The sequence below is a fragment of the Ambystoma mexicanum genome, chromosome 1p (assembly GCF_040938575.1).
Source record: "Ambystoma mexicanum isolate Mex_15411 chromosome 1p, UKY_AmexF1_1, whole genome shotgun sequence".
NCBI classification, from domain to species: domain Eukaryota; kingdom Metazoa; phylum Chordata; class Amphibia; order Caudata; family Ambystomatidae; genus Ambystoma; species Ambystoma mexicanum.
In genome coordinates, this window is record NC_090921.1 from 1,143,520,128 (window position 1) to 1,143,545,538 (window position 25,411).

The window sequence follows — 25,411 nt, forward strand, 5'->3', positions numbered from 1 at the left end:
TGTTTGTCAAGGGTGGTGTGAGACGGGTTGGGTGCCTTCTCAAAGCAGAATCTGAAATCAATAAAAGTAAAAGTGTTTTATTGTGCACCACATCAGTTAACAGGGGAAAGAGTCCTGGTCTGTAGTGTGCTGCGTGGAAAATTCCGTTACAGGATCATACATTGCATGTATTTCTGGGCCTTTGTGCGGGTCTGTCACGTCTTTGCAGCTGTCAAACGCTTTGCGTGACACTCCCGCAAACTCTGGGACGGTTTTCAGAAAGAAAGAAATAGGGGGCAGAACATGCATCTTCCCCATTCTCCACGCAAAATTAGGAGGAACAAGGAACAATGTGGTAGTGTCCTCACATAGAAATAGCATGCCCATTGAAGCACAAACATGGCCATATTCATGGGTTCCAACATACAGTATCACCTCGGGAAAAGTCACATGCAACCCGTGTGAACTCTCTGCCACATGATAGGAGGTGCAAAGCACTATGTGCATAGGATCCAACGCGCAAAGGTATTTGAGGTGCCACTTGGAATTACGGATGATCATATGCAAACTAGTGGGGTGCTGCCTTGATTTGCGAGGGTTTGTACACAGGTTAACCGGGAGCTGCCTTGTGTTACAAGGAATGGTATACAGGTTATCGGGTGCAGTTTTGGGCTACTGGGATTCATACGCAATGTCATACGCATTGTCATTAGGGGTGCCGCCTTGGTTGCAGCGGGCGGCCCGCAGTATTACCAGGGTGCTTGATGGTGGGGATAAGATAGGCGCAAAGGTTGGTATTTGTCAATGGTTTTGGTTTGCGTGGGGGTGCCGCAGCTGTCTCGGGGCACTACTTGCACCTCAGGTTACTTTGCAGTTATAATTCCCTGAATACGCAGCGTGCGCAAAAAAGACTGTTGTGCGCATGTAGGCGCAAAGTTGTTTTATGCGCTCAATACTTTGCGGCGACTTTGCACTTTTTCTATGAATCAGGCCCACTGTCTCTCATTGTATTTGAGGCATATGAACTGCAATGACTTAACTAAATATTATCCAACGTTTAGTGGGTATTTTAAAATATGCCAGCACTAAGAAATGCTCTGTTCGGTTGAGTCACAAAGTATCACGCAGGTGAAAAAAGATGTTTTTTCGCTTGTGTGATTCTGAGAAAACTATGGGTCATGATAAGTAGAAAGATGACTTGCACATTTCGAGAAGCTGTGTCACACCACAAATGATGCTGCACCGGAGACCCCTGCATACTTCAGTGAGTGGCACCTGCAACTGCTGATTATGCATGGGAAGCTCACAGCACCAATTTGGGTGCTGGGAGGGCATTTCACACGATGGGACATTAAAGGGTATGCCATCCTGAAATGTGAACTAAAGAAAAAAACATTATGCAACCTTGTTAATTAGAACCTTATAAACAAATGCATCAAAGGGTCAGCAATGAGCCTTCTCTGCATTGTGTGTCCTCTAGGCGTGTTTTCTCCTCCTCCATGCCAACATATACCAAAGGCTTTCTGCCTGATGACAATGGGTCATTGGAGAGGCCGAGAGGATGAGAAGTGCCAGAGAGGGATGTGAGAAACACATAGCATCCCAAGAAATAAGATGCACACATTCAGATGCCTATTGGGCAAATTTAAGTCTGCATTCGAAACTATTTTGTGAACCAGGCACTGTGAATACATGAATAACATTATCCTTCCAGATTTTGATTGGCAAAGATTTCAAATGACACCATTGGTCGAGATCCTTAACTGGAAGGGTTTGTGCAACTCTTTGCGGACAGCAGGATGATTGGTATTGCATGCCTTGTGCATGATACTGTGAGATGGCATGAGCCTCATTCCAAGAACGGCGGTCCGGAAATAAGGGTGCCGGTAGTGACATACCGGCATCCTTTCTGGACCGCAGTACCATGAGAATGCCAGTAGGGGCACAGATTCCTCTTGAGGCCTGACCTTCCGGGAAATCAGGCCTCTACCAGCATGTCCCACATTGAAGCACTGGCACTGTTAGCAACAGTGCTGGTGCTTCAGTGTGCCCATTCCCATGGAGTCATGGAATGGGGATTTACCCATGGGGAGTTACTGTCAACCTCATAATGGGGCCCCATGCCTGAGGGAGAGTGACGGGAAGAGGGGTGAAGAGAGTTCACACTTTGTTTCTTCATGCACAGCTTGTGGTAACTTCCTCCCTTCGCTACTATTCTGCAAGCGGTGGACGTCGATTGGCACATGAGGCGGAAAGGACACCACAGTGGGAGTTCTGAAGCTCCACGGCCAAAAGTACTCATTTGCACTTACACAAAAACTTCTGGCAAACGTGTTTTTACAGGGCAGAGGTAAATGATGCATAGAGGAAGCAGAGCATGCCAGTGGCTGTAGTCCCTCTAAAAGATTGGTAGGGGTTAGGCAGCGCGTGTAATGCGTGATAGTTATTTTGATATTGATTATTTATATAGCGCAACTCTGCCAAACAAATTACATCTAGGCGCTACAACAGTCCAGTAATCCACTGTAAGGGGTTAGGCGGATACTGAAGTTAAATAGGTATTGACGACCTTGGAAAATAAAAAAACAAATCTTTAATAGTTTGACTAACATCAGGCCTGGGATTTGCAGTGGGGGGGGCCCATGGAAGGGGTTCATCCCCCCCAACCCTTCATGGCAATGGACACTTTAGTAATAGCCCAAAAAAGTGTTAATTGCATGGAGGGGACAACCTATATTTGAAATTCTGTGCACTTTCCTCATCTGTATAATTGTGGTCGTTTCCAATATAAAGTGAATAAAAAAGTGCAAATCTGTCAAACACAAGTTAACGTGCTTTTTTCCCGTTTGTTTTATTATTTATAATACATGCCAGACCCAAAGGTCTGAGGGCGCAGGGAGCTACAAGTACGTTTTCAGCTTGGTTACACTGCTGTACAAGTATATACAAGTTCAAATGAAATACAAGTTCAACTACAAAGAATATATAATGTGTACAAGGATATACAGGCTCAAAAAATAAAGTATAAGTTTCAAAGCAAATACAGATTGAACTACAAGAAATATGTAATATGTAAAAGGATATACAGGCTTGAACAATACATGTCCAGGTACAGGGGTGAGTCAGGGGTGAAAACAGCAGGACAGGGTCGGCAGTATATACAGAGTGGGGTAATTGGATTTATCGGTCATTTTCTTTAATCCATTTGGTGATATTAAGTCTGAATTGTGGGTAGGTTTGGTCTGTCCTTAAGGCCATCGGTAAGGAATTCCAAAGCTGGGCAGCCTTGACTGGGCAACTGCACCCTCCTGTTTTGGAACGTTTAAATCTAGGTATAGTTAGCAGGTTACTGTTGGCCCTTCTTGTTGGGCGGTTGGACGATTGTCTCTTGAAACTGTCAATGAGGTACTGTGGGTAAGCATTGTTTAGACGTGTGTATGAGTAAGGCCGTTTTTAGCAGGATTTTATCGTTGGTGGTGAGCCAGTTGTTGGATCTCCTTATCTCTGAGATGCGTTTTTTTTTTTGCTACACCCAACGCTCCTCACATCGAGGGTGCAAAAAATGTAAATGCCTCTCACAGTGTATGCTTGTAGGCTTTTATAAAGGATCTTGATTCCAATGGCGTACAAGAGGAGTCTAAAGGAATCCCAGGGTTTTCCACCAGAATTAAATTCCATTTTTGGGTGAAAAACATTTGGATTTTGCAGGCAGAGCATATGTGGTCAGTAGGACATGGTAATTCTGACCCATTCTCCAGAAATTACGACTTTTCCCCTGAGTGGTAAAAAAGCACGACAACGTGGTGTACACCATGTTTTTACACCTGTTTTACCACTTCAGTGGATTCAAAAATAGCCCCAAAATATACACTTCAGCTTGTCGTTTTAGAGTACTTCATGTTTTCCATGTGTCCCCATACATTTTTGCATTAAATCCTAGTTACACTTTGAAAACGAGATATTGGAACTTTCTCCAATGTTGTCAAAGGTTCTGATTCCAAGCGTGTGATGTTACTGGGGAGCACAACTGAATGCCTTCACACCTCCTCTTCGCCATTCTGTAGTCTCAGTTTGAGAACGGCACTTTGGGAAACACACGGAAACAAAGAGGTCCTTGGTCTCTTTACCAACTACAGCAGAGGTTACACATAGAAATCTGAGTTCAACTGGGCAATAAGGGCAAGGGACGTCAATTGGAGCGACCTCTGCTGTTTCCCCAGCGACCTCTGCCATCATTTTGCGACCTCTGGCCTGGCCTGGAGCCTGGAGCTTGCATTTTTTAAAGAATAGTTTGTTACAAACTATTTATAAAAAACAAGCAAGCTCCTGACGCCAACCCATGCCAACCCATGCCTTGCCAGAAGAAGCAGCGAGGCGCGCCGTGCCTTCAGGTCTATTCGAGCTATGGTTGCTTAGCAACCATATCTCGTCCAGGCCCGAGGCAGGGAAGAAGGAAGAAAGAGCAGAGAAGAAGAGCATGTCCGTCCTGCAGCAGACCCAGCCACTGGCAGACAATCTGAGAGGTAATTTATCGACTGTGTAAGTAGTACAAGCAGCAAGCAGCTGCTGGTCCAATTATTACACTACCTATACAAAGATAACGCAGCAATTAGCACCCATGGCACCGGGCATGTGCGGGCAGCAACCACTGTGCCTCTGTAAAAGTCAGAGGTCTCTCTTGTCGACTTCATTGGCATGAGTGGGCGGCACCCACAGTGAGAACCCTATATTTTAGGGGTGGTGGAGCGCTGCCGCCCCACTGTGCACCTGCCACACTGATCCAAGAATAGCGGCATCCCTCGGGAGGACTCACCCTTGTGGTTGCCTATCTTTTAATCACGGGGACTGCTGCTAGAGAAAGCTCTCCGCCTTTAACATGCTCTGCGCTTTCATTTAATCTCCTGACCTTTCACTAGCCCCTCCATTCCCCCTGGGTGAGGATGGACGTCAGGTTTGAAAGGCTCCTATTGCTAACTTGTGAGGTGTGCTCCATGGGGTAGGCAGGGCAACAGGAGGTATTTTCTGTACAGCTTCACGTAAACGCTTCATGAGCTCATTAACGGAGTCCCCAGACAAGCAATCTCTGGCGGTGGGCAGGTCCGGTTTACTGTTGGGGCCACTCTCACACACCAGCGGGGCATGTTTCCCATGGAGTTAAGAAGTCAAGTTAGCCTGTCAGGAGTACATATGCTAACTAGTCTTGTTATGGTGTTATATGCACGTGGTTGAAGTTTTTCCTTCCTTGACGAACATAGTTGTCGGATTGTTAATCAGGGCTATGCAGCCCGCCCACATCGTTGTGTGGGCAGACCGCCGTTGCGGTCTCAGTTCCCGGGTAGGGAAGTGACGTTGGGCTAGGGAGGGGGCGGGACCGGAAAGGGCAGTTCTTTATTTATAAGGGAATAAAGCGGTCGCACGAATCCCCGGCTCCCGTGTGACTCATTACGCGGTTCGGGGACCCGCGTAAAACCCCACAACTGGCGACGAGGGGTACGCGTACCCACTCGTACTTCAGGGACCCGCAGGAGACCGGGTGAGGCGCATCGGCGCAGCGCCACAGGAGTACCGCGGAGGTCCGCAGTCGAGCGGCGTGGCGCGTCGGCGCACCTCCCATTACCAGCTGAGAGGCCGCAGTTGCGAGCGGCCACAGCATTAGGAGCCGCGACCAGCCAAGCCAGAGCCGGCAAAGAGGCTGCACATCGCCACACGGCACCACCGTCACGCACCAGCCCGTGAGGGTCACAAGGGCAAGCTAGAGCCAGAAAAGAGGCGGCACATTGCCACACGGCGCTACCGTCACAGCGACCATGTCAGGCCCAGCAAGCCCCGTAGCCTCCTCGTCAGATGGTTCTGGAGCAGCGAACGATGGAAATCAACAGGCACCGACTTCAGGTACGGCTGCCCATAACCTACCACTACCGGGCCCATTTGATGTGAGAGACACTTCTAACCTAGGACCCAGATGGGTCATATGGCTCAGGGATTTCAAATTCTACACGGGGGCAATAGGGCTGATAGACAACGCAATGCTGAAAAACACCCTCTTCATGACAGTAGGCCCCGCTGTCAGGGACATCGCAGGCGAACTGATGAACGTTGACACCGTCACTTATGCGGAACTACATGGAAAGCTATCAGAATACTTCACGCCCCATACAAACATTGACTATGAGCGCCACGTCTTTCACACCACGCGACAGGAGAAAGGGGAATCCCTCGACAATTTCGTGATGCGCCTACGCATCAAGCTAAAGTACTGTGAGTTCCATAAGTACTCTAATGACGAGGCGTTAAGATCTCAAGTCATAGCAGGCTGCATCTCACAGCCATTCAGGAAACAGCTTCTCCAGAAACAAAGGTCCCTGGAGGAAATCCTTGCACTTGCCAGGATGGAAGCAGCAGTGGAGTCGCAACTCGACAGTCTAGGCAAAGTCACCATTCAACACCCGCCACCGACCGCTGAGACCATCAATAAACTATACACGGCCCCCTCACAGAGTGGGAAAGGAACGGACGCCACGTGCTACAGATGCGGATTCGAGTATCCGCATGCGGGGGACTGCCCTGCAATGGGACAAAAGTGCGCCGCATGTGGCGGAATGGACCACTACAGAGCCGTATGCAAAAATCCACCGGGGCAGGGACCCAGCAAAACGAGACATTTAGAGAGAAGGAGAAGCTCGCGACACAGCCCACCAGCAGGCAGAGGTGAGGAAGACCAGCCGGGACCCAGGAGAGAAGAAAAACCACGAAGGAGCGCCTACACCAGAGACGACAGAAGGCCCCCGGACGGATCGAGGCGATCGCAAAGAAGACGGTTCGTCCGGTACATCGAGATGAGATCCCCATCAGGCAGCGAATCCCAATCATCAGAGGATGATCAACGGAAAAAAGGGTATGTGTGGGCTCTCAACAACGCCACAGCCACCCAGCACAGCCCAACGCTCCAGCTTCAAGTAAACAACACACCGTTAGAATTCCTCATAGACACGGGGGCAACTGTTAATATAATAAGTGAACAGGCGTACAACTCGCTCCCCAGCCCCCCAAAAATCCGAAAGGCGTCAGTGGACATATACCCCTACGGTGCCACGACCCCGCTGCCATGCAAAGGAACCATATCAGCATGGTGCGTGCACAAATCGCACGCCGCAAAAATCACGCTACACATCCTGAAGACGGAAGCCAACAGCGGGTGCATTCTCAGTTTCAAGACTGCCGTTGAGATGGGTTTGGTGCACATCCTGTATCAGTTAATGGCCCATAAATACTTTGCCAGACCGGATGCCATCGAGCAAACATTCCCCAACCTATTCAAAGGCCTAGGAAAACTAAAGCACCGCAAGGTACAGTTGCACATAAACCCGAAGATACCGCCCGTAGCCCAGCACTACAGGGGCATTCCGATAAATATACAACACCAGGTCGAGGAGGAGCTGGACAAACTAATTAAACTCAACGTTATTGAACCTGTCTCAGGACCCACTCCATGGGTGTCCCCCATCGTTCCTGTCCCCAAGAAGTCACCGGACGGATCCATACGCCTGTGTGTCGACATGAGGAGGGCCAATGTGGCCATCGAAAGGGAAAGACACCAGGCGCCCAGAATCACGGACATGATACACCTGCTCCACGGGGCCCAGGTCTTCTCGAAACTGGACCTCACCAAAGGCTATCATCAGATAGAGATCGAGCCCGAATCCAGGTACATCACGACATTCGTTACACACCTGGGCTTATTTCAATATAAGAGACTTAGCTTCGGGATATCCTCCGCCGCAGAAATATTCCAGGAGGAAATACACAGAGTCATCAGGCACGTGCCCAACTGCCTAAATTACTCCGACGACGTCCTCGTATTTGGAAAGACACAGGAAGAGCACGACACTGCTCTCCACAGAGTGTGCGCTGCACTGCAAGAGGCAGGACTAACGCTCAACAAAACCAAATGCGAGTTCGGGAAAGGCTCCCTACGATTTTTCGGCCACATATTCTCTGACAAAGGGATGCGACCAGACCCGGAGAAAGTGGCGGCACTCAACTCAGCTACACCCCCAACGAACACGACGGAACTTCGCTCTTTCTTAGGACTGGCCAGCTACTGCTCCAGATACCTAAAGGACTACGCAACCATCAGTAACCCGCTGCGCCTCCTAACGCGCAAGGATCAACCATACACTTGGTCCACGGACTGTCAAAAGGCATTTGAGGTGATCCGTGATGCCATCTCCAAAGCAGAGGACATGGCATACTACGACGCCAAAAGGCACACCGAAGTGATAGTGGACGCCAGCCCCGTAGGTCTGGGCACCATACTAACGCAAGTTGACCCGCTAGAACCGACAAACATATTCGTGGTCGCATACGCCAGCAGGAGCTTAACCCCGACAGAACAAGCCTACTCCCAAGCGGAAAAGGAGAGCCTAGCGGTGGTATGGGCATGCGAGTATTTTCATCTGTTCGTGTATGGCAAGGAGTTCACCATCAGCACCGACCACCAGGCACTGATCACAATATATGGAGACCCCAAATCACGGATGCCGCCCAGAATAGCCAGATGGGGCCTAAGACTGCAGGATTACAAATTCGTTATCAAGCACCGGCCGGGAAAAGAAGACAATCCCGCGGACTATCTATCACGCCACCCGACCGGCCCGGCCACACCACACCCATCCATCGCTGACGAATATCTCAATTACGTAGTGCATCACCTACAACCACTACCAGTCAGTTGGGCAGACATCATTGCAGTCGGAAGAGGTCCGAGCAGACGTCAAACTAATAGACCATGTCCGGGACGAACTTTCCATCGTCGACAATCAAGTAATACTCAAAGGGTGCAAAGTGCTCCTCCCGAAATCGCTACGCACCAGAACGATCCAAGTAGCACACGAAAGCCACTGGGGAGTGGTGGCCACCAAGAGCCTACTGAGGGAAAAAGTGTGGTTCCCCAAACTGGACTCGATGGTTGAGGAAATCATAGGTCAATGCACAACGTGCACACAGGTAGCACCGCCTCCGCACCCAAACCCACTCCACAAGTCGCCACTCCCGAAAAAGGTATGGGAAGAACTGGCGGTGGACTTCTTTGGACCCGTAAGAAATGGCACATATGTGCTAGTGCTAATAGATGAACACTCCCGATTCCCGGACGCACAGATCGTGGATAGCACAGCAGCAACTAGCGTCATTCCGGCATTAGACCGCATGCTGTCCACATATGGAATACCCAGGATCATCAAATCTGATAACGGAGCGCCATTCATGAGCACAGACTTCGAAAACTTCGCGAAGTATATGGGCTTCCACAATAGGAAGATAACCCCGCGATGGCCTCAGGCCAATGGAATGGTTGAAAGGTTCATGGCCAACATCAAGAGAACTCTGCAAATAGCGACCATCCTCCACAAACCTTTTGAACAAGCACTGTATCAGTTTCTCAGGGACTATCGCCACACTCCCCACAGCACAACGGGCGTCTGCCCCGCTGACCTGATGTTCCGCAGGCCAGTACAGACATGACTGCCAGAAGATGCCTGCGCAGCCGAAACCACGCCTCTGGAAACAGAGGCCAGAAACAAGGATGACACCGCCAAAGCCAAAATGAAGGACACGGCGGATCAGAAAAGAAAAGCACAGGAGTTGAACGTGGAACTGGGAGACCAAGTGTGGCTACGGCAACCGAAACAGCGCAAGGAGGACGCCACGTTTGCACCGGAACCGCTGACGGTCACGCAAAAGAAAGGTACGATGATCACGGCCCAGAGGACTGACCAGTCCTCCGTCACAAGAAACATATCGTATTTCAAACCCAAGAGGTGCTACACGGAGGATACCTCGTATCAAGAAGCTGACAGCGAAGATGACATCGCCCTTGACAGGTATTACGTGGAGGAGAGTGAGTCCTCAGAAGGTGAGGACAGGTCATCACCCCAGGGTCAGGATGAGCACACACCGGGCAGCAGAGGTCGCCCTCAGAGAAGTCGCTTCAAGCCCCACAGACTCATACAAGAAATGGAGTAAGGTACAAAGAGACATGCGGTTGTTTAAAAAGGGGGGAGATGTCGGATTGTTAATCAGGGCTATGCAGCCCGCCCACATCGTTGTGTGGGCAGACCGCCGTTGCGGTCTCAGTTCCCGGGTAGGGAAGTGACGTTGGGCTAGGGAGGGGGCGGGACCGGAAAGGGCAGTTCTTTATGTATAAGGGAATAAAGCGGTCGCACGAATCCCCGGCTCCCGTGTGACTCATTACGCGGTTCGGGGACCCGCGTAAAACCCCACAATAGTTATAAGGTATGCTGCCCGGGATACGGATGGGACTGTGGACAGCAGAACTCCTCTCCTTTTCTGTGTTTCCTGGAATCTTTGTAGCACCCACTCCCCTGGTCCTCCCCGTCTATCCCTACAGCCACTTCTCTTGTATTTTGTTTGTTGTAGGCCACGGACTAGTGCAGGAAATGACAGCTGCCTTTGCACTCCTCCTCGGCTCGTGTTTATTGTTTTCCGCAGTCCCACCGAAAGCCGATGATTCATAGGAGCGTTTGAACACGATGAGTAACCATTACGGTGGCCTGTTTTTTTTATTTTGATTGTAAGTCTTTAAACCTGCTGCTTACTTCCAGAAAGTTCAAACGAGGCCGAAACAAATCAAACACAATAACATAACTCGTTAGGTCAAATCATTTCCCCCATAGGGCAACGTGATGGGAACGATCTTTTCCTGTCCTTTGGACGTGGGTTTCAGGGATGTTTCTTCATATTTCCGAAAATTAATGTTAAAGTGATCTTTTGCATTTGTAATGTCCCAGAAATGTTTTTCACTTTGTGTCTTTGTTTCACATTTGCCAATTGTCAAACTGTTATAGCCATTTTTGAAAACGTACTGTCTGTGAATGTATAATAGATTTGAATGTACTGTATGTAGCGCCTCTCAGCCATCAGTCCAAACCAGTTTAGCCTTCCGGAGACACTTGCTTTGTGTTTGATTTTGTTCGGAGACGCTTCCTTTGTGTTTGATTTTGTTTGGGTCCTAGTTGCCCAGGATTAGGTTTTCTTCGCAAGTCCCGCGTCAAACGAGTCCACTTGGTGAAGGTTTGCCAACTACCGTTCCAGAATTCATGTATTCTACGAAAACCATGGCATGCATCTTAATTCCTGCAGTCGCCTGGAAACGTTGTGCATCTGAGGTGTTGTCCAGAGTGCTCTGCTAATTGTGAAGTTTTTCTTTAAAAAAATAAAAATAAACTGAGGCTCTTGGGTTGTGGCCAGCAGCGTGTGGCTCTTTGTTTCTAGAGTGGCTGTTTTTCTGATAGCTATAGCAGGTAAGATAGCTCAGTGGCTTGAGCGCTCACTGCTGCAATGTGTGTGTGATCTGCAGGTTGCAGGTTCGACTCCCGGCAAGGCCAACTCAGCTTTTCAAATAGCTGAGGTTGATAAATTAGAACGAACACCGTTTGGGTGATATTGTATGTATATTTGTTCTATATGAAGCACTTAAGTTTAAGTGCTACATAATAACACCTCATTATCATTTGTCCTTGGATGTCCGCTTGCATCCGCTGTAATTTGGTAATATGGGCCTGTATGTGCTGATATTAATGATACATTTGGTGATCCATTCTTGTATAAATGTATACCACTTTACAGTGATATTGTAACTATATTTTTCAAAGTGTACTTAGAAACAATGCTATGTGATGCCACTTCCTTTTCTGTCAAGGGGTGAAAGGTCGTGTTCCATCGCTCCCTGTGATGTCACTTCGGGGTGGGGTCAAATGACATCACTTCCTGTGATGCCATCAGAGGTCAAGGGTCGTGTGATGTCACTTTCGCTTCCGCTGCCATTTTGGTGAAATGACGTCCCTGAATAAGAAGAATAACCTCTGCAAGGCAGGTTGGGCTGGGGAAGATTGCGTCACGTGATAGATGCAGATGCCTGATCCTGTCCCAGTCTTTCAGTAGCAAGTGACTCCCACAAATAACATTGAATTTTCGTGGTATAAAATGTGAACTGACAATGTGTTTTACACATGAGAACAAAAGCCTGCAAAAATAGCGGAAAATCTTTTGAAACGGTGCTCAACCACATAATGGGAACGTGCTACATCAGAAGCGATTTCAGTTCTATGGGCCTGATTATGCGTTTGGAGGCATTAGATGCGGTATTGCGCAGGGAGGGGGGAATCCTTGCCATCCTCTGGCCAGCTTGGCTATACAGCCTTTCAAGCATTGGAAATGTGTCTGGGAAGGCAGTTGGAACAGGGGAACAGTAAGTATGCTGGGCATCTTTGATAGTTTGGGGGCCTCCCTAGAGAGGGCTCCTCAAGGGAGAGAATCACATGGGACAGATGCCACACGCTCCTGTGTGCCGTCAGATCTGAGAGTGACCTTTTTCTTGCTACCCAGGTTATGTTATGATTTGGTCAGTCCTGGAATATATATGACTGTGGAATGGGAGCAGCAAAGTGAAGTTGGTGAGGAGGCAACCAGCGAACAGCTGATGTCTTTGTTGTGGATCGGTTGTGTTCTATCCTTTATCACTCATCTAGGAATAACGCTGCCTTGGTTGCAGATATTCAGGATTTTTCGGGACAAGCTTATTCAATTCCTATAACATAAACATCTAAAAATGGGTTGTTTCTCACCGTTAGTCATCATCTTTTCCCACCCAACCTGCACCCTTGAGATTTTGATTTTGAAGGAAAGAGACACCTTGATTAGAGATCTTCTGTATTTTCAAGTTGATTCATGTAGCCCGTCCCAATGTTCTGAACTTCTTTGCTCATCAAACCTAGCAATCGAGACACTGTGGTGTAAAAGATACTTTACTTACTTGGGGAAACAGGAGAACAGAGTTAAAACCTTTACTTTTTCACTTGCTGGTGTTAAGCGATCCTGGACAAATCTCTTCAACTCCTGGCACTTCCGTTGATATTTTTTCAAACGTCTGTGAGGTAACAGATGAGCTAAAGGCTGCCATTATTCACTATCTAAGAAACTAGGTGATTCCATTTGCTTTCAGACCAAACCATTTTTCCACAGGGTGATACCTTTTTTCTGGATTCAGCCACGTCATGGCAGCTTTTCAGAGTACACTCCCTGATGATCACCCAATCTTGTACTAGTTAAAGGTGGTTAGGCTGTTCTTTAGGGAATCAAAGCCAATATTAAAACTGATAATTGAAACCCTTTTACCACCGTCTTACTATTTGATTTGAAAATGTGTGCATATCTTAGCCCACATTCCACTCTACTCTGGGGACTGAACTATATTCAGATGACCCCATAAACAATATGGCCCTGGGTTGGACTGAACCTAGGAGCATCATTGACGCCATTAAGCCAGTTATCACATATCATGGCCTCTGCCTTATTTATCACGGAATTGTATTACCATGCAGCAATTTCTGTGGTCCAGGTGGAGGCCACAGTGTGCATTTTGCATACACAGGGAAGACCACACATTTTGAAAAGGGGGTGGAAAAATGCAGTTTTAAACCTTGCAAAATAGTTTTTATTAAAACATTGGAATAATGTTTACCAAATGTGCTTGTTGATTTGACTTGCCTTGGCTTCTAGTAGTTTTGCCTGGTGTCCCAAAGGGCTAGCACTGAGAAGGAGCAGGTGGATGCTTTTTCCCTAGCTCCCGCCCCTTCACTGCAGTCAAATTAGAGCAGCAGGAGAAGGGCTCTGTGTGAGACCCTATGTGTTTTGTCATACCTCATTGAGTGTATGAGAGATGATATGCACGCAGACAACCATATCGAATGTACCCTTGCACTGAAAGTGTGGACATCATGGAGCGCTGAGTGAAATCTGATGAGGGCAGAGTGATGCCATGGAGAAGATGTATGAAGCCATGCTGAAACGATATGAAAATACTGAGGAGTTACAATATAGCTAAAGCGATAAGAGAAACATGTAGAAAACGATAAAGTAATCATGAATGTAAAAGAAGATAAAGTAACTTGCTGACCAATAAGTGTAAATAGGCAGTAATGAAAGGTAGAAGAGATACATAGATGCTTGCTATAGAGGAATATATAATGTGGCAAGGACAGCCATTATTGGAAAATGGATGCCGGCTTGGGTAAATATTCAATTCAACTACATTGGAAGCCTATCAGGATTGCAGAGTCTGGAGATGCTGGAAGAACACCTTTGTGTGCAAAGTAAAGATGAGTCCATTTTGGCTTGGATCCAGGATGCCATTTTTAAAGAATAGCTGCATCGCACAAAAGGGTGGCAGATGGATAAGCCATGAATGAGACATATTTCTCTTAGATTAAAAGGGAAGAAAACATTAGCAAGAGCCAAGTATTGGACAATTAAAAGTGTATACAGTCTATACAAGGTAGAATGAGCAAGTCTCTAGAGGCCAAGAGGACCAGCAACATCCTGTATAATTATATCAAATAGCAGTAAATAAGATGCTGAACTGACAAATGTGTGGTCTCTTCACATGTGACTCAGAAGTAAAAAATAAGGGCTATTCATTAAGCCTTGCATGAAGATGGTGGTGTGCTTTCACTCCCTTGAATGTCCTAGAACAGAGAACAGGATACAAAGTCAACTACAGATGGGAAACTTTGGCTCATGGCTGGTCTGATGAGAGATGATGGAATAATTGGGAAAGTGGGGAGTAATCTGATGGGATCCAAGCACCTGGGTTTCGGTTTCCTTACCTGCTGCTCGCCAAGTCGAAAGTCCAAGGTTGGATGAGAATGCCAACACATCAGTGGGTCTATGCAGTAACCTACAATACAATGTTGAATAGACCAATCTGCTGCCATTTTGTTTGATATAATCAGCATTAAACTTGTTTAGATGTAGTTTGAGGGTTGTCTTGCAGATAAGATTCAGCCAATGAAGTACTAATCTGTATATGTTTTATAAGTGGATATGTTCGCCTGATCCAATCCATCCCGCAAACAAGCTTTATGATTTGCCAAGTAGGATGACATCATAGATGACACATATTGGGGTATAAGACCTCTGTGTAATCAAGTTTATATGTGAGTGTGCAAGCATATGTCTGATGTGTGTCAGTTGACCGTGCTTTATTTGATGTGAGAATAAAGTAGTACTTTGCCACATTCCTTGAGTCAGTCCGGTTAGGTGGTCTGAGATCTTCATTGGTAATTGCATCTAGCACAAGAGATGCTTCAAGGTGCTAGAGCACAGCGCCTCTAGGTAAAATGTTGATTTTTAACAGTACCTGACCATGAACTAATCCCAATAGACACACAGAACGCACCTCATAGTACTGTCCTGCTGTTAAAAGATGCAAGCCCATACGTTGGCTACCCACACTCTGTAAAGCACTTTCCTGCTCTCGGGCTCAGTTTGCACTTCAAACTATAAAGTACAAATAAAATAAAATGGGGTCACGGTAAAATAGGTATGAATCAAGGTGGGTTGGTAAAGGGGATGAGAGTGTACCAGTGAAGCTGCACTTCCGAGGCAATTTCATTCAATATTTTATTACATACAACGGTTAAGAAAATGGCAGTTCATTTATTTACTTTGAAAATCAAGCCCTGAAAGCTCCCTCTCTATCTTAAATGGATTGAGTTACTTCAGGAAAGTTGGCTAAGTACAGGATGAGTGGATGAGGTCAATGTGCCATGAGTGATCATACATGATACCCCCACTAAACCCACCTTTATTTTCCTGTGGGCACTTTTCTGAACCATTCTTGCCTCATCACCTCTCCCTGATCCACCCCTGTCCTGAAGCCCAAGAGCGTCCTATCACCGTAACAACCCTGTACCAATGATAACATGGTACAATTGTGATGACAAGCAGGCTACACTTTCTGCAATTAACGATAATGAAATATGGTGGCATAATAAAAATAAAAAAAACAATTTCAGATTGGTGGGCCTGGTATTGAACATTTACCCAATTCCCAGTGCAGGCAGGAGCCCTATGTTTTTCTTGTTTTGCTTTAAATCGCAGCAGACATTTGTTAGAGTACCCCTTTTCTATTGGCTGGAGCCAATGCTTGCCATCGAGAGTCCTGGGATGGGACAAGCATAGTACAGGGTGCACATTTCAACACTTTCTTGGACTCTCAAGAGGACAAGCTAAAGGCCATTTGGCCACCACCTTTGGACCAAACTGGTAGAGGCTTGACATTACAATAGGGTATTATTCTGCAGCAGACCTACGTCAAGTGAACGGAGGACCGGAAGAGGAGTTGGCCTGACATCATCAGGTGGAGCCAATGAACCCAGAATGAGATGGACACATGACTATACATGAGTAGTGCAGATACAAGATGGACTACGGATTGTAATGAAAGGACACATCGGCCCTTATTCCAAGTATGGCGCCCTGGAAATAAGGGTGCTGGTTGCAATGTACTGGCACCCTTTCCAGACCGCCATAGTATGAGAATGCCGGTAGGGGCCATGAATACCCGAGGAGGCCTGACCTGCTGGGTTTTCAGGCACCTATCGGCATGTCTCTTACCAAAGCACCGGAACCGTTAGAAATGGTGCCAGTGCTCCAGTGACCCCATTTCCATGGAGTCCTTAGAAATGGGGATTTACCATTTCTGCCACATGACACAATATCCTGGTGGCAGTGGGAAGTCAGGTGGTGGAAACAGTGTTATGGGGTTGACAGAAACCCACCGCCTACCAGCGTTTTTTCTGGTAACCGTGTAATGAGGCCCATTGTTTTAAATAGGGGCGGCAGGTGTCATCCAGATGTGTTGCAATGCATGTGATGCCTGACCACTGGGATTGTATAAAGGCAGGTGAGGTAGAGGGCAAGTCGGGTTGGCTTGGATGGTGAGTAAAGAAAGGCTATTACTGGCAATGGCTTGCAAGCGAATAAACGGGACCTGACTTGTGTATTCTTTCACACGCTATTCTGATCCTCTCATTCTTTTGCTTTGATTCCCCCTCCAGCCTACATTTCAGGGAAAACCTGAAGATCCTACTGTCCAGAGAACGTCTCAGCAATTCCTGATCATCCACTGGAACCTTATTACCCCATCAGCCCTTGCTTCCCCTGTATATCCCAGCTCCTCTGCTACCCCCTTCCCTACTTGTAACCACATGAGTGTGTCCCCCATGCAGACCTTCCAGGATTTTGCGGCATGAAATGGCAAATTTTGCGGCACAAAACTTTATTTATTGCGGCATTTTTGCGGGACATTTTGTATTAACTGGAGGGTGTAAGATTGCCACATTGCAGGAAATGGGCAGAGTGCAAGGCTACAACAGAGCCAGGGTATCATTATTATGTATCTTTTGTATTAATTTAATAGGAAGAGTCCCAGATGTCTCTGGCTTGGCAGAACAGTGTTTCATTTGGCTACATTTCTGGTTTAATGTTCATGCCTATTTAATATTATTAACTAAATTGATCATTATCAATTGTAATGCTGAAAATATTCCCCTTCTATGTTCTCCAATCCCCCAAACACCCACACACCTCTCTCACCAACACACATCTCACCAACTCTCCATCACAACTTACATTCCTTAACCTCTCACTCTGTCATACAAATACTGACGTGCTATGTCACATTGCCAAGTCACAATTTGCACTGCCCAGCCCCTGCCACATTCCAAATCATACTCCCAACTCACACCTTACACTCTACAATTCCTCCCGCAATATACAGTCCTTCATTCTTTTGTGCTACTTCTGCATCTTGAATCCTTTCTCCCATTCTATCGCACTCTTCCCTCATCCTTTTTCCCAATCTGCAGCTCACTACCTCTTTCTGGCCAACCGCTTCCTCTCTGCTTTCTGGCTCACTGACCACACGCTCCCTCTACTTTCTGTACCTCTGCTCGCTCTCAGATTTCTGGCCCACAGCATCACTGCTTCCTCCGCTCTCTTGTGCAGCGCTTCCTCCTCTGACCCACTGCTCTCCCTCTGCTTTCTTGCCTATCACTTCACATCTCACCCATCACTCTCCCTCTCTCTCATAGTGTAACCATTTTTTTATTTTTTTTAAATGTAGATTTTGACCCAGTTCATCAAATAATGGGGCACTTAAAAAAAGAACGGAGGATATGCTATTTTTAGACAACCCATTTTTGGAAATGAGCAGGTCACCTTATTCTCAAAGGTGACCGGCGCATTTTCACAGGCTTGAGCTCTAGCGTAAATTGTGCGCTGGCCAGCTGCCTTGAATGGTGTTCTGGGTTGTTTGACTGAAGTGTAATTATTTGCAGTGGAATTGACCGTAGTCCATTTTGCTGCAAATTGATTTGCACTTCAGCCAAACAACCCAAAATGTACTTTTCACCACCACCCCGCCCCCTCCCCTACTTAACTGCTTGGTCGCTGCCGCTTCTCCTGCAACCCTGCGGTGCCAGATCCGTCCCTCTAACGCGGGTCGGATCCGACTCCGCAGGGTCCCTTTTTCGTTATTTTCTTTTTTTTCTGTCCCCGCCTCCAGTTTTGAGGAAAAAGGGGAAAACACTTCTGCAACCACCCTAGACCAAAAATACTGAACATGGGGAGCGGGTGACCCCCCCGCAACACATGTTCAGTATTTATAAAAATCGATCGAATAGTACTGGACGAAATAGGTCAAATTGTAACATTAAATAGATTTTTGTCATCAAAATGGGCAGTACTTTGAATAGAATCGCTCTTCCCGACAGTGTGCTGCAAGCTCCCAGCACCTTTCACAGGGACAGGCCCTCCAGGTGCCTGCGGCTGTAAAATGCGACCCAAAAAATGCATTTTCATCCTGTTTGAGGAACCGAAATGCAAACGACACAGCAGCGGTTCAAACCTTAAAAGAAATGCATGACAGGGTCAGGAAAGACCCTGTCATGCAGTGGCAGCCCCACATCCCGTGTGCATAGGGTTGCCTACAATTTCTGCACACTTAAAAGTGCATCTTGCTTGGAAATGAGGGATGCGCTTTTAAATTGACAGAAACGCCACTTTATTTGATCAAGGAGGTGAAAAAGGCCATCTGAATGGGCACGCATATAAAATGTGCCCATTCATGTGTCCCTTGTGGATTGGGCTGCACTTTTTTGTGGCGCAAGTGATGAGATGTGTTAGCGCATTTCATTTCTTGTGTTAAAAAAAGTTGAGAACCTGGCACCCTGAGTATTATTTTTTTTAAAACAATAATTTTTGCAGATTACTTTAAAAAAAAAAATGTACCAAAAAAAAAAAACTTTTTTTTTAAAGATAATGTTTTTGCACAAAACGGCCGTTTTTGCGGCATTTTGCGCAAAACGGCCGTTTTCGCAGCATTTTGCAGGATCGCAAAATCACTATAAGTTGGAGGGTCTGCCTATGTACCTCGCTCCATTGCTTCCTAGCTCTGCTTCAGCTTTATAAATACCATACATACATGCATACATACATGTGAGGAATTCAACAATCCGCATGGTGGGCTTTTGTTCTCCTGGGCTTTTTGACATGTTTAATTAAATGGAATGATGGTAGACCAACCTCAGCAAAATGTGTGCAGCTAATCTGCGAACCTTTTCCTATGCTCACACCACAACAAAAGCATAGACCTGTGTACTCTGGGTGGACACAGCCTACTGGCACAGTCTGCCCTGTCAAATTTAGTTGGAATGTGACAGCCAGGATTACACTAGGTCATCTCCAGGAAGGGGGAGGACCAAGCTTTCCCCTGCCATGGCAGACCTGATTAACAAAGGATCCACCCACCCGGCTCTTTTATTAGGCCCTGAAGCTGGTGGCAGCAATTAGCATACCAATAGAGGGTACTTCAAACAGACCCAATTGGGACCTGGCTGCAGGTTAATAAAGGAGACAGGAAAACCAACAGCCTTTCATATGTAACCGTGTCAACCTGAATCCAGCTCCTGCCCTCAGTATCAATGACAGTGAGATGTTTTCTCTGTGACTGCTGTGTACAGTAGGCAACCTCGCTGCGCTGACCCCATTCTGAAGGTACGAGAATGTGGTTTGCAGGAGCCAGAGAGTCTGGTCTTGCCGCAGCTTCAAGGGAGACCTGCCACTTAAACAGGGACCACATAGAGAGAACCATTATCCAGAGAGACCCTGATCAACGATAGAAAGATAGATGGGACTTAGTATCACAAGGAAGTGTGGCCAGAGATCTTTCTACTGAGAGAAGGTATATGCCATTTTTACTGGGGCACACCTTGTTCCTGTTTTCACCCCCTTACGTTTCTTGTTGCAAGGCACTCTGGTTATGATCTCACTCATACGGGGGCTTTTTGTTAAGTCCCTAGGATTGGTTAATTCATGTAGGTTTAGCGTACACCAATTGCTGTGGGCCACTTGGATTTAAAAGAGGGCTGGAGCCCCTCTTTTGGTAGAACATCCGAGAACTTCACCAGAAGTAACAAAGAAGAACTCAACCTTGGAAACTGGCTGAAGGTACAGTCTGCCTTACATCTTCTGCCAGTGAAGGAAGTCCAGGATTTCCGAAGACTGAAGAAGATCCCTCCCCTAAACATCTCCCAGGGAACAGAGGCAGATTCAGAACTCAGAGGCCCCTCAAGCCGCTCCAGAGCTGGTACACAGCCAACACACTGCTCGGCCTTGCAGCAAGCTTCCTGGGAAGAGAGTGCCAGAAGGTCTCTGAACCTACAATCAAAGAACAAGGAAGCTGCCTGCAAAATACTCTACAGCTATGGGCTGTCTGCCTTAAAGGACGTCATGAGCGCATTTAAGAAGCTGGGAGAAGTGCATGGACAAGCATCTACTGCCTTCCACCTTAAAGGACATTTTCGAGCAAGTCGAGTTCCTCGAGCTGCAACCGGCTGCAACACTGACCCTTGTCAAGCCGCAGCCACTTAAAGACATCCAAGACATCTCGACCAGTGCTTCTGAACTGTTGATGCACAGAGACAACAATCCCTGACCCCGGGCTGCCATGTAGACTACCCTACAGCCGTTCGTCCAGCTTTGCTCGCCGAACCTCCTTACCGCCTGTCATCCGCAGCTGACTCCCATCTTGAACTCTGTCACAGAAGCCTACAAAGCGCCTGAAGTTGACCTGACCCTCTCGAGCACCTAGAACACTTACAGCACAAGGTATATGTAGGTTCTTTCCCCTGGTCCTTCAGAGAAGGCCGCTAGAGACATGTTTTGAGCCATTGTTTCCTTTATGCAGAAACCTTAAACTGTTGTGATTATTAATCATACCGACGACCCTCTGGTCAGTATCCAGAGTGCATCCTTTTTTTCTTCTTTGAAACTGTCTGTCGGCCGCATTCCTTTACAGTGTGGGTTGTAGTTCAGAGTGTTGCTAGAACTATATTGTGATATAAATAAAGTAGATATGTTTGATATAACCTTGCTTGGACAGTCCCTTTTATCATTGGGTAATAATTGTATTTTCGCTGTGCTGCAACTAACCAACAATCCACAACCTTTCAGAGATAAGCCTGCTGTTCCGCCCATGTTACCAAAATGGACAAGTAGGTTTATAATTTGCTTGTTATTCCTATCTGTTTTCATCCCTTCTGGTGTATTAGCGATGCTAGGCTGACTGATGGTTTAGAAACCAATATTCACCCCTGGACCACTGGTTCCCTGGAAGTTGATTTGCCACAAAAAATGATCTGAACAAAATCATGGAAGACGTGAGAAAACAAATCCTACGATCCATGTTCCTAGCTATGAATAGAGCCATTGGGTTGGGCCCTCAACCTAATCAGGTGATACATGATCAAACACTTTAGGGTGATTACATCCCATCCACAAGAATGAATGGAGACCTAAGAATGTAAAACATGTTGATTTGATATTTTCAGGTATAGTTCATGCGTTGTGGTTTATGTTAAAAGATTTGCAGGAAATCATTTAGGTCAAATATTGCTGCAAAGTGGGTGCGTTATCTGTCCAAAAAAAAAAATACCGCAGTGATGCAGAGGGTGACCTTTCGTGTTGGTTTTGGGTGAATAGGAGAATTACTTTTAAAGGCATTGAGATAGCAGGTAACTCGCCAACGATGGCATGGAGTCTGAGTCTCATGGAGAGCACAGACTCATTACCAAGACTGGAGGAGCACAGCCACTCATGTAAATGCAGGCAAGCCACAGCAGAGGGACTTATATTTCACTCAACGTCCGCCGGTGGACTGGGATCGTTTCTTCGCATCTGGCCAGGCTGCCACCACCCCTTGCCCCATCCCTAACCACAAACCCTTCACACACTTCCTTTTTGTGTAACAGTATTGAGCGATTTGTTAACAGAGAACAGTTGCATAAAAAGCTGGAGTGGATGCGGGCGGCTGCTTGGCCCTGGGGTTTCGCAGCCCTTCACGGCGTACCCCGAAGCACTGAATGCACACTGCGTCCTCCAGCGAAAGGTAAACCAAGAATACAACCTTATACTTCTTTTTTTTAAGATGGCTCCTTTATTTGATTTGATACATCTGCTGGAGAAGTCTGCAAATAACCTTCACAATTAAATTCCCAGCATCTTTCTGAGATTGATTAGTGACTATCAGTTAGTTATAAAGCAATAATCTCGGGAGGATAGCTCAGCTGCAACGGGCTCGCCTTGGAAGCAAGACGATGCGGAGCAACACGGGTTCGATTCCTGGGTCCCGCTTAGAAACCTCTGGGTATTAAGCACGTTATAAATAACCTATGAATTCACATCATAATTATGCCTCTTACGCTACAACTGAGTTCCAAATCTGGGGCTTCGATCCTGCAGTGAACGATTTAATCCGTGTGACCCAATGTCAATTAGCCAGTCTTTGTCTTTCACTATGAAAATTAATACAGTCCAGGAGTTGTAGACTTCGTTGATTACATGTGACAAGTGGAATGATTTGCCAAACCTGGGTATGGTAGTGTCTCTGTGACATGGAGTTGCCTGGATACCCCAGAAAAGAGCAATATAAAATCAGTTATTTGTATGAAGATGCCATCAGTGGGGTGACGGCAGTTAAGCAAATACGCACCCCTCCACCAGCAGTCCAAGTTTTGAAATTTGACGCAGGGATGCGAGGAAAAGAAACCAGCTTTAATTAACATGCTGTCTCATATTACAGCTCTAAACCCCTTATATAGTAGAGGGGGATTCCAAACGTAATGAGCATGTTCCTGAGAGTCAACGTGGGCTAGCCCACATCAGTGCCCCCACGATACTGACACAGCAAGAGCAGAAGCAAGCATGAAGAAGTCTGATTTTTTTGTTCTTTTTTTTAATGAAATCTGAAGAATAAAAATGTGTTGATATTCAGCGCATCGCAGGTGCCCAATACCAGAGGATTATAATACAAGCAGCACAATGTTTATTTAACAAAATGGCAGGCAGATCCCTGTGTATTATGGAACTGCCATCTGCATCGATCTGGAAATGTCCATATTTTTTAGTAAACAATATATTTACATAAAATCTTCAAAAAGATGCATTGCCTATTTTCTTGCTCCGTGGTTGTCTTTTGTGCTTGTTTGCTGGCGATCTCCTTGTTTCTTGGTTAGTAAAGACCCCAATTTCCATTTATAAACAGGTTATCCGTTTAATTCAAGTATAGTCTAGTGTAGACTCATAAATCACATTAATTAGCATTACAATACATGTCTGCCTGCAATTTTCATATAAAAGCCTTCAAGTAATGTTCTTTTTTTTTATTATTTTTTATTTTAAAAGACATTAGCGTTTTGCTTATAGTTTTACAAAAAGCAAACTTTTACAAAACTTTTGAAAATTTCATATATTATTCATTAAAAATTCGAATGACAGACAGTTAGATCATCAACCATTTCTTTTGCAACTTAAAATTTAGCATTGTTAATTCAGAAAATTACATTGTATCTTTATGATTTGTTACTTTGCGCAACCTTCTCATACCCATATTAAGATTGGCCTGCCCTAAACATACCGAGAATTTCGATAGACCACACCTTGAAATGCACAGATTTAGCTTGTAGGGTTATAATAGACATTTACACTTTCTAACGCATTTTCAATTTTACTCAGCAAGCGAGTTAACGAAATGACAAGTACCATGCTCCCTCCATACATACAACTGTCCCATAATGATGTTTTGGAAATATCAGTATCTTACGGAGCAAATTTCCCCAATAATTTTTTTCTATCCTGTTAAAAAAAATGCATTCAATAACAAGATGTTTCATGGTTTCATTAATGTCATAGTCGCAAAAGCGACAGTGTTAATTTGAAAAGGCACCTTTATAGATACGCCACAGGTAGATTCTTTCAAGTGTATGATATTGATTTAATTTAAACCTTAAATATGCTCTCCGTATCTTACTTGATGGACATAACACCAAATACGACGATCTCATATCTCTACTACGTGGCCTTTTGGCATATTCCGCATACATATGATATGAATTATTACAATCTAAGGTGGTTGACCAGTCCCGATCAAAAAGATTTCTTTTGACTTTTGGGAGTTTCATTACTAGGTCAGAAATTTGATTAACAAAAGCACACATGGATTTTAATTCGGACAGCACAACCAACCCATATACGTCCTCATAGAGAGAATACTTGTGAGGTGCCATAATATCAGCATAGCGTGATAGTTTTCTCCAAACCCATCTAGCTGCTAGAGATACTAGACCAAGTTCGTGCCTAATTATAGAATTGGGAACTGATATAGATAGCCCCAATATGCTTTTCCACACACTACCCTGAATTTGATTCAATATGACCCCTACGTCATGAAGACATATATCTAACCCATATAAGAGGATCGGTTCCACTTTCAATAAATAAAAATCAATCAATGGTTGCAACGAAAATTCACAGATTGTTCTCAGCATGATCTTCATCATCGATACTAGTGGACGGACCTTCATCTTTAGGTATTTCTGCCAAAATTTGAGAGAGTACTGGACATTTAGGGGATACCCCAGATAACGAATTGAGTTTTCGCATTCGTTATGCCAGTCAATGCCATTAAGTTGCCACTTGTACGATTTAATTTTTCTGAAATTTCGGAATACCACAATTTGTGATTTTGAAGAATTGGGTGATAGATTGTGAGATGCTGCATATTTAGCGAATCGATTCAGTTTTAACTGTAGTCCACTAGGAGTACGATCAAATAGTAAGATATCATCTGCAAAACATAACCATGAAATTTTCAGTTCCCCTAGTTTCACAGGAAACATACCAGATTCATTCCACAACATATCCATATCACAAAGGTATAGGTTAAATAAAGTGGCAGCCATATTACAGCCTTGTTTGACACCTGTCATAGTCATAATAGGAGCAGTTAAGGCGCCATCTCTGGTTACCCTAATTTGATATGTCGTGTGGTTGTGTAGCATTGCAACTAGTTGAATCATTCTTTTTGGAAAACCAAGTTTTAAGAGTTTTGACCATAACACCTCTCTTATGACTGAGTCAAAAGCACTGCTCATATCAAGTGCAGCCTTATAGACTGTGCCAGAATCTGATATTTTAGTTTGAGCAAATATGTGGGAGATAATGAGAGCGTTTA

General features: G+C 45.7%; 1 protein-coding gene across 2 annotated transcripts in view; it reads left to right on the forward strand.

The window, feature by feature from the left end:
- Window positions 1–22,139: 22,139 nt before the first annotated feature.
- Window positions 22,140–25,411, forward strand: part of LOC138449947 (p53 apoptosis effector related to PMP-22-like) — a 129,531-nt gene continuing 126,259 nt past the window's right edge. Inside the window, exon 1 of one of the 2 annotated variants that reach the window (XM_069604804.1) lies at window positions 22,140–22,288. The gene's annotated coding sequence lies outside the window, so the exon portion shown is untranslated. The remainder of the gene's footprint in view (window positions 22,289–25,411) is intronic. The other variant, XM_069604805.1, reaches the window with a different exon arrangement.